General features: G+C 43.9%; 1 long non-coding RNA gene across 1 annotated transcript in view; it reads left to right on the top strand.

The window, feature by feature from the left end:
- LOC144174970 (uncharacterized) overlaps positions 1 to 13,125 on the top strand; it is a 36,993-nt gene extending 23,868 nt beyond the window's left edge. Inside the window, exon 5 of the long non-coding RNA XR_013323567.1 lies at positions 12,353 to 13,125. This is a non-coding gene — a long non-coding RNA (uncharacterized LOC144174970). The remainder of the gene's footprint in view (positions 1 to 12,352) is intronic.
- Positions 13,126 to 13,581: the final 456 nt, after the last annotated feature.

The raw sequence follows: 13,581 nt of genomic DNA, 5'->3' as shown, positions 1-13,581 counted from the left end.
CAAGGTAGAAGCCTAATGTAGTATATAAATAGATGAAACTTGCGTAGTAGGCAAGGGGCTGCGCAGTGGACAGGGGGCTCCTAGGGGAGTGGGAGTGCCACAGGGGTGCCACAGGGGGATGCCTAATATAGTATATAAATATATTAAACTTTCGTTGTAGGCAGGGGGCTGCCACAGCAGCCTGTGCCAGCCCCCTGCTAAACGGCTTTTCTGGCTGCTCCCAGCCTGCTACAAAAGGCAATTTTGCCCTGCTCCAAGGACTGCTCTCAAACCAATGTACCCTGTTCCACCCCTGCAAACATCAAAATGCTCTAGAGGGTCCGAAAACCCAGAAGCAGCCGTATGCATTGTGATGCTCGTTGAGTACACCACTTCTGGCGTTGACGCTAATATCTGCCAAGGGTAGACTTAGGAATATGGCACGCAGACAGACGGATTTATTTATTTATTTATTTATTTATTTACAATACTTTCAGGGCCAAGTGGCACTACAGAAAGGAGTGGGGGGGGGGGGATACAGAACTATGACATCCAGCAATGGTAGTACATTGCCGAGAGTACATAGTATTATTACACACTAACAAATGAGGTTTTGTAGGGCAGTCTTGAATTGGGAATGTTCTGAGATGGCAGCATTGGAGGCGGGAAGATGGTTCCAGTCAACGCTGGTTCTTGGAATGAAAGAATCATTATAAAGGTTAGTGCGACAAGAAGGAACACCAACTTTGTTTACATGGTCTATGCGGGATGAAATATATGTAGGCGGAAGCATAAGCTGTTCTTTCAGGGGAATGATATGGAAAAATATTTTTTGGAAAAGGCAAAGACGATGATATTTGCGACGTACCGACAGGTCAGGCAGGCCAAGAACAGATTTCATTGAGGTGACACTGGCATTACGGCTATAGTTTGATAAAATGAAACGAGTCGCACGATTCTGAATGGCTTCAATGGATTGGGTGAGCGTGATTTTGCCGGGATCCCAGATTGCGCAGGCGTACTCTAATTTTGGACGAACGAGTGACTTATAAAGTGTTAATTTAACATCTGACGGCACGAAGTAGAAGTTCCAGCGCAAGTACCCGAGCATGCGGTTGGCATTGTTAGTTATGTATTCTACATGCATATTCCAAGTAAGATCTTTCGTGATATGAAGCTCGAGATACCTGTAAGAGTGAACGGAAGAAAGGGGAATATTGTTCAAATGATAAGCATGCGGGTTGTTATGCAGCCTAGATATTCGCATGGTTTTGCATTTAGTGATATTGAGTTTCATAAGCCATTTGTCGCACCAATTAGAAATGCTGTTAAGATCATCCTGGAGTTCATGCAAATCATTGGGGCAGTTAATTTTGTGGTATAAGACACAGTCATCGGCAAACAGTTTAATGGATGAGTGAGTGACGCAGCTGGGAAGGTCGTTAACATAAACGAGAAAGAGAAGTGGCCCCAGGACTGACCCTTGCGGCACACCGGAAGAGACAGGAGATGATGCGGATGAAAAACCATTAGCAATGACGTATTGCGTGCGGTTAGAAAGGAAACTTTTGATCCAAAAAAGTACATTGTCATCTATGTTAAGCTTGCTGAGTTTGAGAATAAATAAATCATGCGAAACAGAATCGAACGCCTTGGCGAAGTCGAGGAAAACACAGTCAGTATCACAACCCTTGTCTACATTAATGAACAGATCGTTAGTGAAAGAAAGCAACTGCGTTTCACACGATAGATATTTTCTGAAGCCATGTTGGCAATTACTAAAAAATGAATTAGACTCTAAGTACCTGACAAGATGGGAACACAAAATATGCTCAAACATTTTACAGGGAATACTCGTTAAAGATATAGGACGGTAGTTGCCAGGAAAATGTGAATCACCAGACTTGTGAACAGGAACCACCTTCCCTTTTATCCAATCAGCAGGAAGGGCACTTTGCTGTAAAGATTGCGCAAAAATTTTAGACAAAATGATGGCCGAGCACAGTTCTGTACATTTGAGCATTTTTGAATTAATCGAGTCGGGGCCAGAAGAAGACATTTTTAGATCCGTAATTAGTTTGCGAACACCAGGCCCTCCGTGAGGATGATAACTCACTTGTTATTGCAGAATATTGACCAATTTTTGGAGTCTAAAAAACAATTTTTTGTGTTTAACTTATTGATTAGGTACATACTGCAACATCTCAAAATGCAGATGATTTGATGCCCTTTCCACCATGAGCAGATTATCCAATTGGTAGCATAATCAAAGTTTTTGTCCAAGCATTGGAAAAATTGATAAAAAAGAAGTTGTGTATACCAATTTGCCATTAGTGTAAAACATTTTGAGTATACATTTTTGCCAAACATTACAAAAGCACATCCTAAAAAAATGAGTTGCCTGGAACAATTTGTCAGATATAAAAAAAAAACCTTGGGAGGCGTGGCTTGCTCCGAAATGTGCAACTTCAGATAGTTTTCTAGGAGAAATCTGGTGGTTTGACATTACTAGAGGAACTATTTTGTCCCTACGTGATGTAAAAACATCTTACCAATGGTTGACATTTCATTTACGGCCAGCACATGATTCTGGATGTGACGAAAACCGCTTGGGGTTGAAAACAAAACTCTGTGGTTCGTGACATTCACTCTCAGTTTATTATCACTTCTCTGTCGAAACTTTCACTTTTTTATTTTGTGAATACCCTTCGTGTTATACATTGAAGCAGGGAACGGGGTAGGAAATACAGTAACAACAAAAGGTAGCAGCGTAAACACAACATATACAGTATACATTCTAAAATGGCTCATATTATACGTACATTATAGCACAGTAACATCAAAAGTGCTCATCCAAGGCACGCTGCTTTGTTAAAAATAAGGTAACACGCCGGTATTGTGAACACCAGAATAAATAACTCGGATTGAACAAGTGCAGCAATATCACAGGGAAGGTGGTTCCAGTCTTTTAATGTTGACTGCATAAATGATTTAGAAAAAGTTGTTGTATGGCACGAAATTTGGCCTACTTTATGGGAGTGGTCAAGATGTGAAGGCACATATGACGGAGGGGTGATAAGAATGTCATGAAGGCTGTCATGATAAAAGATTTTTTGGAAAAGGCAGAGTCGAGTAATTTTACGTCCTGTGATGAGCAATGGCAGTCCCAAGTTCAATTTTGATTGATTGATTGATTGTAGGGTTTAACGCGCCGACGCAACGCAGGCGATGAGGCGCGCCGTAGTGGAGGGCTCCGGATTAATTTTGACCACCTGGGGATCTTTAACGTGCGCCGAAATCTCGTACACACGGGCATTTTTGCTTTTCGCCTCCATCAGAACCAAGTTCAATTTCACCGTAGACACACTGGATACTTGCTGATAGTTAGGAGGAATGTAACATGCCAAGTTATTTTGTATCGTTTCAAGTTGATGAACAAATGCTTCTACATGAGGGTCCCATATCGATGAGGGGTACTCCGGTTGGCTGTGTACGATGGTTTTGTGAAAACTTAGCTTGATGGATGAAGGAGTAAATGAAAGTTTTGTTTGCTGTTTAATATAATCATCTGGCTCGCTTTGTAGCCTTGCTGGCATGAATGAGGTGCAATGTGCTGGAACCGTGCTCATCAGGCTATCCCCGAGTAGCTGTCGCACGACAAAGAAAAAAAGAGTTCAGTACTACGAGCCTCCTACGTTACAGCTCCACCTAACATTTTCGAAGACAGACAATACCAAACTTGTTGGACACTCTGTCTGAATACGCAGTTTTACTGAGGAGAAACTCTAGACCTCCGAAAATATCCTCGTACGGAAACGAAACTGAAGCCAATTTGAAGCTCTCTCCTTGTCTGAACTGATATCCGATGACTTGATGTTATCTTTCAACTCTCAGCTGGAGCCCGCTGCTCGTGATTTTACTTCACCCATGCTTTACTTTTAGCGATAACAGCTTCAGCTGAAAGTTTGAATATAACACCAAGTCGTCGGATGTCAGCTCAGACAAGGAGAGAGCTTCAAATCAGCCTTGAACACCGCCAGCTGTTCACCAGCCAGGTTCGTTAGTACAAGGGTATTTTTGGAGGTCTAGTGTCGCTTCTCACTAAAACTGTCTATTCAGAAAAATCTCCAAAACACTTGATATTTTGTCTTTTCAAAAATATCAGGCAGCACTGCATGTAAATGGCTCGTAGTACTGAACTCTTTTTTTTTTGCGGGACAGCTGCTTGGTGAAAGCTTTCTGGGCACGATTCTAGTGCATTGCATCTTATTCCTGCAAGCAGGGCTACCATAGCGAGTCAGAAGATTACAATAAACTGCAAGGGAAAGTTCTAGCAGATAAGTGATGATCAGAGTGTCAACAAGCATCCACCATCGAGTTTGGTTTTCAACTCCAAGTGGATTCCTTTGCATCGCTTGCTTGCCCTGAATCTTGTGCTTGCTGTATACTAGTTATTGGCAAGATGTTTTTACACCACGTGGGGACTAAGTTCTGTCTCTAATAATGTCAAACCATGAGATGTTTTCCAGAGAACCATCCAAAATTCGCATTTTGAAATGAAGGTTCGGCTTCATTACGAGGTGCGGGCACCACACGTGCTAACATTTTTTGCAATATCTGACAAATTAGCTTGCGGAAGCCAATTTTTTTCTAGGGCAGGTTTTTAAAATATGTACCTACAAAATGCGTATTCTAAATGTTTTTCCACCACTGGTGATACTTTTTTTTTCTTTGACGTTTGGAAAAAAATTGTTAATTTGATAATTTTTTCTACAATCATTATTTGTGAAAACATTGTTAAAGCTGGTGTTGTTGGAAAGGGCGTTGAATCATCTGCAATTTGTGCCACTGCACTATGTGCCTAACCAATACGTTTAGCACAAAAAAATGTTTTCGTAGACCCCTAAAAACCAGTCAATTTTATGCAGAAACAAAAGTGTTGAGGCTGTTATGTCAGCTTTACCGCATCATTTTGAACTTGCACAGAAGTGCCTCCAGTGCATGAGAAACTTGAGAACAAGTTTAGTACGAAACAAAGGGCATGCTGCAAAGTAAAAAAATTGTGATAGGGAAACTAATTACCACAGCTTGTCCCTTCAAGGCTTTTGTGTCATCTTTACCGCATCGCTCTCAATTTGTGCAGAAAAGCCCCTGCAGTGCGTGAGAAACTCCAGAATAAGTACTGTACAAAATCGAAGGACATCAGAAGTAAAAAAAATAAAGATACGGGAACTAAATACATTGACATGAATTTAAATAGACAAGTGGTTCAAAATTTTTTCTTGCTGCCACTAAAAACATGAAGAAACTGAGGCACATAACAAAGCAGTGGTGCCCTTTTTACTGACAACTTAGGTTTCTTTTCCATCAGTATTAAGTGGGATCTGGATAACCATGACTATGCATTATTTAATGCTTCATGTTCTTACCTAAGGAAACTTGTGGGTCGAAAAATTGCGATTTTTTTGTTTTCCCTTGAGTTATCATCTTCGACTACCCTTCTGTAATGGGAAAAAAATGAAAACGAAATACGAAAGAGAATTCTGGGAAAAACATGTCTGAATTACTCATGGTAACCCAAGTAATCCGGATTTAAACCGAATTTCAACCATCTTTGAGAGTTTATGCGGCACAGCAGCGGGGCTGGCCGCCATTTCGATCACTTGAGAGAGGTAGACCAGGCCTCTTCTCTCAATCGAGCCGCTCGCCGGCTTCGTATCTCCATGTAAAAAAAATTTTTAAAAATCTCTTCCCCTCTGTTTTGAGAGCTCCTACTCAGTATTTAACTCTTTCGATACCGCGAGAAATTGGCCAATTTTTAAGGGTCTAACAAAACATTTTTTTGCGTTGTACATATTGGTTAGGCACACATTGCAGAGACATAAAATGCATATTATTCCACGCGCTTTCCAACGACACCAGCTTTAATAATGTTTTCCTAAATAATGATTGCGAAAAAAATTATCGAATTCGAAATTTCTGTCCACGCATCGAAGAAAATAAGAAAACATAAGTTGTGTACAATAAACCACCGGTTGTAGAAAAAATTTAGAATATACATTTTGTAGGTAGACATTTCAAAAACCCGTCCTAGAAAAAAAAATTGAGTTGCGCGGTACAATTTGTGAGATATAAAAGAAAATGTTAGCCCGCGTGGTGCCCGTGCCATGTGGTGAAGCCCAACCACTATTTCAAATTTTGCTATTTTGGATGGTTCTCTAGAAGAAATCTGGTGGTTTGACATTATTAAAGGCCCAAATTAGCCTCTTTGTGATGTAAAAACACCTTGCCAATGATTATGACCGGCACAATATTGAAGGCAAGCAAGCGATGTGAAAAAATCCGCTTGTAGTTGAGAAGCAAACTCTTTGGTGGATGTTTGTTGACGTTCTGATGATAACTTATCAGTCAGAACTTTAATTTGCGGTTTATTATTATGTTCTGACTCACTATGGTAGCCTTGCTTGCAGGAATAAGGTACGGTGCGCTAGAATCATTCCCAGCAAGCTTTCACCACCAAGCCGCCATCGGGCTGTGAAACGAGTTCAGCACTCCGCCTACTACATTGCAGCGCCACCTAACAATTTCGAAGAGAAACAAATACAAGGCTGTTGTAGACTCTGTCAGAATAGGCAGTACTACTAGGAAGCGACACTAGACCTCCGGAAATACCCTCGTATGAAACCGAAACCGGCCGGTGAACAGCTGGCGGTGTTCAAGTCCGATTGGAAGCGTTCTCCTCGTCTGAACTGACACCCGACGACTTGGTGTTATCGTTTGACTTTCAGCGGAAGCTCTTATCGCAGAAGCAAGGCGTAGATAAAGTGGAAGCGCGAGAGGCATGCTTGTTTGAGGAGCTGTAGCGCGCAACGGAGGCGCCATGGCAAATGAGCTTGTAGTTGGGTAACTGCGTAGTAGCGCCAAATATGAATTTCGCAATGTGAAAACGAAACCGAAACTTCTGGAAACTGGTTGAAAATGGCAGGCACACTTGCTAGACATGCGGGGGACCATCAGAAATAAGCTTTGGGAGAATAAAGCTGCCCTTTGTCCGAACCAAAGATCATTAGTGAATGGCTGGGCCCATTTTCAAGTAATTATCACCTCTCAACGCTGTCGGACTACAAAGCTGACCGCATTATTTGGTATTTGACTTGCCGGGATCCTTTTGACAAAAAAAATATTATGGTAATGCAGCCTAGCGACGATCTGCATGCTTTTTTCGCAAGGGCAGCAGCCACGCCCCCTTCCTCAAAAACACATGCACCTCAGCTCACAAAAAACGCCGTCAAAAATCTCAATGTCGTCGGAGCGGGAAAATTTAAACTGATTCTAAAAGGGCAGTGCCTAGACTAACCACTGACGGCATTAGGTGCACGAGAAATGACTACAACATGTCGAAATAGGCAATATAAATCATCGATCACCGGTGATCGATTTGAATAGGCGTGGTAACGAAAGAGTTAACTCACTTGACGCGAAATCGGGACCACCATTGGCTCTCGCCGCTCGCGAGCTGTGTGCATCGTTCCATTCGCAACTCTTTGCACATCGCTTCAGCCTCGAGTTATCTTTTCTATTTCCCTGTCATGAGCTTTTTATCAGGAACGGTGAGGAGAAGCGTGACTTTCCTCACTGCAAGTCCTAAACTTCATTCCCATACAAGGGAAAGCGTAAGCAGCGTAAAATTGCGATGACCACGGCAAACGGCGGCACGGCGAGGCCTAACGGCGACATGCCTTCAAACGTTGCAAGCGCGGCTCAACCAGGCGGGGCTGATTTTATCAGCGACTCTATCGGCTTTGTAAGCGCATCGGAGAAGTTGGCAACCCTCCAAGGTGGAGAGACAGCCGGCAACGGGAGTGGTGCAAGCGCAGTTATCTGCGAAGTCAACGCCTTGACTGACCTTGTGAGTGGCGCCATGTGCTCGACATTCTGGAAGTGCGAACTCGTCGTAGTTGAGGTTGTGAACAAGTGGAAGGGCCAGAAGGGCCTCACACCGGTACTGGAACTCAAGTGCAAAAACGAGGAGTGCCCTGCAGGAGTGATTTCTTCTGTTTACTCGTCGCATCGCGCCGCCACGATCCAGAACTCTGCAGTGGAAGTCCCCGTGATAGTTTCGCCGGCAATGTGAAAGTGATACTTGCTGCACGCGCGGTTGGCATTGGACACGATCAGCTGTCCAGGTTTTATGCCATTCTCGGTCTACTGAAACCACTCCACCAAAAGACTTTCCACAACATTGCCGAGAAAGTTCATGCTGCGGCCAAACAAGTTGTCTCTAACGGCCTTGCTGAAGCAAGGCAAGTAACTGCATTGCAAGGTGGTCAGACTGACGTCGGTGTGATGTTTGATGGTACTTGGCAGAAGCAAAGACAAGAGCCACAGCGGTATTGGCACTGTCATTTCTCTAGACCCTGGTCTCTGCCTGGATTTTGAGGTGCTGTCAAACTACTGTGTCAAGGTTGCAGCCGCCACCAAAAGCGTGATGAGCAAGAGGAGGAAGTGTGGCAAGCCTTTCATGCCCCTGTGTGTGAAAGAATGCTCATCCCATGCCATGGAGACGTAAGCAGCACTGCGCATCTGGCACAGGATGGTATCGCACAACCTGCAGTTGACGACATTCCTGAGTGATGGAGACAGCAGCGCATGCACGGCAGTGCGTCAAGCAAAAGTTTACGGACCAAAGGCAGTCACAAGGGAGAACTGCACAAACCATGTTGCCAGATGTCTTGGTAACGGGATGAAAAAAACTGAAGACTCCATTGCCACATGGAGAGAAGCTGGCTGACAAGGTCATTGAGAAGCTGCAGCACTACTACCAGATAGCCACACCCAGCAACAAGGGTAGTGTACATGGTATGTACTGCGCCATGTGGGCATCGTTTTTCAATTCCTGCTAAAGCAATGAAGCAAATGTGCTCAAGTCTTGCCACAACGAACAGGAGCCGGGGTGCAAGCACAAGAGAGCCGAAGCCTTGGTAGAACCAGCTACCGACCACACTGCACTCCTAACCAGAGCTCAAGGAAAGGTGCTGCTGCCCATCTACTAGCGCTTGACAGATGCCCAGTTGCTTACCAGCTGTCTGCAAGGAAAAACACAGAATGCTGCTGAGTCCCTCAGTAGCAAGATTTGGATGCTGTGCCCAAAGACTTGCTTTGCCTCCCGGACTGCGGTGGAGACGGCCACTGCTCTCACAGTGCTGTGGTTCAACAGGGCAAGTTACCAGCAGAGAATCAGGCAGATGTCTGCCAAGCTGACTGCTGAGGCTAGGTCCCATCGCCGCAGCCTGGTGAAGCGAGGACTCCACCGAGGACTCCACCTGCAAGAACCTGTGAGGGTGCAACTGATGCGGTAGGAGAGTTCTAGCTTGAGGACCTCAATGTGAACATTTCAGACTGTATCCCCACCAAGTTTCATGTTGTTAGAACCAGAATTTCTGAATCTGCCAAATAAATAAACTTTCAATTGCGTTTTTCTCAGTTTGGCATTTTTGTCCGTTTTCTGAGTTTGTGCACGCTATTTTTCCCGCTTAGAGTTGTTGTACTGCAATGAAATTTTGCACAGATGTTCATTATAACACATAGAAGGCGCAAATCTTGCTAATTATGCAGTATGTGTCCTTGGGTATTTTTGACGGTCATAAAACAAATTTACAAAGCAAAAAAAAAAAGGCACAGATCCAGTCTTTTTTTTTTTCCTGGTGGACAAAGTAGATGTAAAGCTTTTACAAGTAGATTTGTGCTTTCTGCAGTTCATAAGGAGCCACGTAGGCTATTTTAAAACTTTCAGTAAAAATTTTACAATAAAATATAGTGTGCACAAAAAAGCCATTTTTCTGCATGTCATGCTGCGTAAAATTTTATTTGGAGCAGCTATACAAAATTTAATAGCATATATGACTAGGGAAGCTCAATCTTTACAAGCTGTGAAAGTTTCAGCTTCCTAACATCATTATTGAAGAGAAAAAAAGGTTGCTTCAAGGAGCATGTCCGCTTAAGTTTAAAACAATTGAAGGAAAAAAACTAAAAGGTGGGCTGACATTGCATGCAGCGGCATGAGGTCGCGGGTTCGATTCCTGGCCGCGGCGGCTGCTTTTCTGATGGAGGCAAAAAGCAAAAACGCCCGTGTGTATGAGATTTCGGCGCACGCTAAAGATCCCCAGGTGGTCAAAATTAACCCGGAGCCCACCACTACGGCGCGCCTCATCGCCTGCGTTGCATCGGCGCGTTAAACCCTACAATCAATCAGTCTTGTTCATCATCATCATTAGCCTACTCAGGTCCACCGCAGGACGAAGGCCTCTCCCATTGACCTCCAACTGCTTCTGTCCTGTCCTGTCCTGTCCTGTCCTGTCCTGTCAGTCTTGATTAATAACTTACAGTGTGAAAGTTATTCACTGAAGCATAGATTGAAGCTGCAGGCAAATTTCTATCCTGCTTGAAAGCAAAAGATAAGTGCGAGAAAAAGCGCACCAAGTAGTTTGTTCCCAGCGATTGGGGGTGATCTATGATGTGCCGTTCTCTTGTGGAGGGGTCTATATCCTATTTGTCTCTAGGCAATGAGGCGTTTTGGCATGTACCCACTCGTTGCGAATCTTGTAAGTACAAGCCTTTCTTGGGTTAAATTTAACTTGTGGAAAGAAGCAAAAGCACTGCTTTGGGAACTCTTGGGTCTTTGTTTTATCAAGAAAAGAGCACACATTGACTTTGTGCTCCTGTGTGGCAATGAGCTTGAATATTTATAAACTTCGCTATGATTCCTCTGTCACCATTATGCAGCCCACTATTAACCCTTTCACTGTCGAGTGTCTTTGGCCGTCATGCGCTCCCAGTGTCAGCTTGGTTTCCGGAATATCAGGGCAGGAACACAGTGATTATTTTGGCTATGATAGCATCCAGAACGTAACACGTCGAAAGGAAAGAGCATGGGTGAGAAATCGCCTTTCTTCCAGATATTTTCAGTTTGCCGCGACGGCGACCCCACCGTTTCAAGATTAGAATCTGACGCTGTGGAACTCGCGCCTCTTCTTTGGATGAGAAACTCTCAAAATGGGAATCCGAGCTTGGCTCGTATTCGGACTGGAATCGGCAGAACCATCGTCCTGTCCGCAGTCGAAGGCCCCGCACCGTCAGCCATCTGAGAATAACCGCGCGCATGGAGGGAGCACTTTCAGCAGCCCGCACAACGGACAGAAATGACGCGTTACAAAATTGGCAGACGGATATAAAAAGGGGATACAACATTGATACAACCTCGTTTGTTGCTGGCAGCGGCAAGTAAGGGCACGGCGAGCGAGCAAAAGCCGCGATTGACTCATCTTTTGGTCTATTGGTGAGGGAACAGCACGCTGGGCTAACCTGGCGTGCCGTAGCAGACGCGGGAACAGAATAAAAAAACCTAGCAACCCGTTGTGGATGGCGCAACAACCCTTACACCCGTAATCGCACGCGTGCCACATGGTCACTCATCCCGACAGAGTGCAGCGCGCAGAGCAACCATGCCCCCCAGCAACGAAGGGTGGGCGCGGGCACTCTGTACTTTTCAGTATACCGCCGTGTGGAGCTTGCGAGTGAAAATACAAGCTACTAGAAAGATTCGACAGATGGCGCTTATAGCCCTGGTGCACCAGCTTTGTGCTATGGCGTGAATTTTTAAACGCACAATGGAGAACATACTGATACATTAGTGACACTGCGGCGGGGAAATGCGAAAATGTACCGGTATGTCAGTGACAGCAAAAGCGTTGAAAGGTGTTTGAGACGATGCATTCAATAAACTTAGTGGCAAGCGCTTGTTATATCATCTTCTTTCTTTGTCGCGTGCTTTGCACTTGACTTTTTAAGAACTATGTACTAACTTGCCCAATGCTTTTTACTGAACAGGTTGAGTTAGACTTTGTACCACTCCCATTTTTTGCAATATGAACCATGCCCTTTGTGCTGCAAGTGACTCAAATGTTTTTTTCTCTCTCTCTCTTCACTTACTGCTTTGTTGCTCATGCTGTTTTTTAAAAGCCTTACATGGGTGTTTTCATATCAAAAGTGGGGAGTAACAGCCTTTTGCATTCCTAAATTCTTAGTCCCCCTCCCTGGTGCTTTAAGATCCTCGTAATGGCTGCAATAATTTTTGGAGCCTTTGCATTTTTGGGGTGTGCATGTGTAACTTGATACATTTCCCCCATATGAAACATTTTATAACTAAGTGAGAAGTTGGGGCACAAGGAAACGTGAAGGCACAAGGTGTGTTCCTCACCCTCTTTTCATTAGACACTGGGCAGTTAGCCTGTTGTCGAGGATTTTACTGTGCTTGCTGCAATTTTATTTTACTTTTGTCTTATTTCTTTAATATCTCCACTGATATTTCTGCCAGGTCCGAGACAAGGTGTTCGCAAACCGGATGTTACAGTACACTGGGGTGGACCCGTGGACACCTGGCAGCGTGTGCATGGTCTGTGAAGATCTGTGGATTGACTTTGTGGACTTCTTATGTAAGAAGACTGCCTTAGAAGAACAGCAAGCAGGAAACAAGCCTTTAAAAAACTATTGCAATTTATTTTCACACTGGTTTAACCTTGTAACAGCAGGTGTGCAAAGCTGGCCTTTACGAAACTTGTTGTTATTTATTTTCATTCCAGTCAGTCTAGCAAGCCTCTGTTGTGGCAAGCCATAGTAAACATGAAACATGCTTTGTATATCTATTATTTTTAAGCTATTTGTTGTTTTTTTGTGATTTAAAACAGCTGTGATAGCCTAAGCAGGCTTTTTATTTAAATGTGTATGACTTTCGTCTTTTATAAAGTAATTTTCAAATACCTGTGGTTTGGTTTGCTGTACTTGTATGAAAAGGTTCATGAAGCGGCATGCATGTTGCCTTAAATTGTAGGGATGTGAGCAGTCTTGGGTAGTAACTAGTTACTAGTAACGCGTTACCGGTAACTAGTTACTTTTTTCAGTAACTTGTAACTGTAACTAGTTACTTTTAAGTTAGAGGAACTTGTAACTGTAACAGTGTTACATTTTTGTGGAGTAACTGTAACGAGAAATATCGTTACAGTTACTTTATTTCTATAAAAAATTATCCTACAGCAACACTCATTAACCACCAATGTACAGTGTGCGTGTTTCACTTTTTCGGCCTTTCTTCCGCAGAACCTTCGTCTGCTTCATCTATGCCAGCTCACTCCCTTCTCATGGGTGAAAAACATCTGGGCTAGAAATGTTTAGGCGTGCACGTGTGCGTGGTGTCCCACGCGGTCTACTAAGGGCTCGAAGTTTCTAAGTCTAAGCTGCAGTATTTTCCTCAGCAGCACGACATCATTCTCACCCAGGTCATAATAATCGCTGCGACACGCGCATAAGCGCATGTTGATGCATGTTGATGCGCCACAACCTATAGTCCGACGCGCGGCTGCACTATTTTCGCCACATCTGGAGTGCAGTAAAAGTGTTTGACACAAAGGCTAACAGGAAAGCAAACACCCACAAACGCCGCACAACGCACTGAAACATTTTCACTTTCGCGGAAGCCTGGAAAACTCCAGTCAGGGCGTCGCTTTCTCATTAGCGACGTGCAGCCCCGTTTGCAGGGTCATAAAACGC

Source organism: Haemaphysalis longicornis, unplaced genomic scaffold, assembly GCF_048455015.1.
Source record: "Haemaphysalis longicornis isolate Haplotype H1 unplaced genomic scaffold, Haemaphysalis longicornis Haplotype H1 scaffold_1, whole genome shotgun sequence".
NCBI lineage: Eukaryota > Metazoa > Arthropoda > Arachnida > Ixodida > Ixodidae > Haemaphysalis > Haemaphysalis longicornis.
Note: the sequence above shows the minus strand (reverse complement) of the source record. Positions and strands in the feature narration are given on the sequence as shown.